The sequence below is a fragment of the Corvus brachyrhynchos genome, unplaced genomic scaffold (assembly GCF_000691975.1).
Source record: "Corvus brachyrhynchos isolate BGI_N302 unplaced genomic scaffold, ASM69197v1 scaffold530, whole genome shotgun sequence".
Taxonomy (NCBI): Eukaryota; Metazoa; Chordata; class Aves; order Passeriformes; family Corvidae; genus Corvus; species Corvus brachyrhynchos.
The window spans coordinates 45,673-47,884 of NW_008235754.1; the positions used below are offsets into that span (position 1 = coordinate 45,673).

The 2,212-nt window shown below is 50.6% G+C and overlaps 1 protein-coding gene across 1 annotated transcript in view; it reads left to right on the forward strand.

Annotated features, from left to right (window-relative positions):
- The window catches only part of LOC108444753 (zinc finger protein 3-like), a 24,920-nt gene extending 23,374 nt beyond the window's left edge, over window positions 1-1,546 (forward strand). Inside the window, exon 3 of the mRNA XM_017726454.1 lies at window positions 324-1,546. The gene's annotated coding sequence lies outside the window, so the exon portion shown is untranslated. The remainder of the gene's footprint in view (window positions 1-323) is intronic.
- Window positions 1,547-2,212: the final 666 nt, after the last annotated feature.

A 2,212-nucleotide genomic window follows, 5' to 3' on the forward strand; every position in this document is an offset into this window, starting at 1 on the left:
GCCCCCCCCCTGACCCGCCACCAGGGGAGCCACACTGGGGAGAGGCCCTATGAGTGTACTGAGTGTGGGAAGAGGTTTACGACCAGCGGCCATCTCCTCCTGCACCAGCGGATTCACACAGAGGAGAGACCCTTCCGCTGTCCCGACTGCAGGAAGGGCTTCAAATACAACTCCATTCTTGTCAGCCACCAGCGCATCCACACCGGGGAGAAGCCCTATGAGTGTCCCAAGTGTGGCAAGAGCTTCACACAGAGCTCTAACTTGACCAGACACCAACAGAGGCACCGGTAAGTGAAGCCCTGCGAGTGCCCCGACTGCAGAAGGTCTCCATATCCTTCTGAATCCCCATAGGCACCAGGGATGATGATATTTGGGAGGATTTGGGGGTTCTGAGGGGAGATGGAGGAGTTTTCTCAATTGCTTTGCACTCCAGAAGATGAGAGGCCTTGATCTGTCACCTCACAACCACCGAATTCCACTGAAAACTGTTCAGTTCCCACTCCAAATGGCTCAGTCACATTCCAAAAGTACTTGACCCTACAGCCCCCTCATAATCTTCAGGAGGGGCTGGATGGGCATTCAGAGGGTCTGGATGGAGTGGGAGGTACATGGTGGGGGATGGGCAATGGGAGGGGGGCAGGAGTTTGGAATGAAGAGCTGAAGGCCGGGGGGAATCTCCTTCTCCTTTCTGGGTATCCCCCACATCTGAGGGCATTTGGTTTATCCCCAGTTCCTGAGGGGTTTTTTGGGTACCCCCCGATCCTGAGGAGGGAATACAGGGAGACAAGGGATGACATGTGGCTCCGACACTTGGAGTGGGCACCACAGGGAGGGACACGGGGAGCCCATTTAGGGGAAGGTCCTGCTGCTTTCTGCCAATTTTGGGGGCTAGAAATGGCTTTTGGAGTTTTCCCGCTGTTATAAATGAAGTCTGTAATTCGTGCTGTTATGTATAAAAATGAACTGTAATAAAACTATACAGAGCCAGAGCTTCAAAGCCCCCCACCAGCCTGGCTGAGAGGAAAATTTTACAACACTGGAGCAGTTGAAAAGGAAGTTCTTTCACCACAGAAGTAATCAATAAGTGAGGATTCCACCCCAGGTGGGGTAGGATCTTATCACCGGGACATTAACACTATGATGACTTGATCACTATCTTCTGGTATCTACCCCTCAGCCGATAAGGAATTGGACATTCCGGGAACTCCATTGAGGGTTCCAGGAATCGAAGACAGACAAATTCATCACCGAAGAGTGGAAATTCATCACATCTAGAAGATCCTTTGTCCAGCCTTGCACTGTGAAAGAAGAACTTAATGAATATGTTAAAGAACGAGAAGAATGGACTGGACTTGAACACTCCCCAAAAATCGTATAAAAATAACCCGGACAAGGCAGCTGGCATGAACTTGGGAGGTCTGATGTGATAGAGGTCAGATCTATGCATGTTCACCCAGCTCCGATCCTGGGCTCGGTGCTACTTTTCTCGATCTTGGCTTTTGAGACTGATATTTCGGCCGCATAATAAATTTTATTTCTTTATTAATTTTGATTGGACTATCTCGTTTATCACACCACTAATTCAGGAAGCTGAGGTGACACTTCCTCCTCATTTTCTGACAGTGAGGAGACGCCGTTTTGGGGAGGATCCTGCTGCTTTCCACCAACCTGGGGCAGGGATATAAATGGCTTGTGGGCCCCATGCCTCATTTTGGGGGGTTGGGGTGACCCCATGGTTCCACCGGTGTCTGAGGGAGGGCTATAACTCCCAGTTTTGGTGGTTATAAGCAGCCTGTGGGGGTCCCATGTTTGAGGGAGGCCACCAGCTCCCACCCCAAAGCAGCCTTTGGCCAATAGGAGCGTGCGGCGGTGATGACTCAGCAGTTGCTATGGTGTTCTGGTTTGGCCAAATTTAGAAATATATCCTCTGATGGGGGATACACATCATAAGGTCACCCCAAGACGTGGAGATGTGCAGGTGCCAGAGACCATAACACTTTTAAACCAATCAGAAAATGCACAAAACAATTTTTACTCAGAGCTTTTCTCACCGATGACTCCTGTACTGGTTTTGTACAGCCTTGTTTTTGGTGGTGAGGGGGCCACAGAGGTGGCTCCTGTGAGATGCTGCTGGAAGCTTCCACCATGTCCAGCAGCGCCAATCCCTGCTGGCTCTGAAGATGGACATGCTGCTGGCCAAAACTGGGCCAAT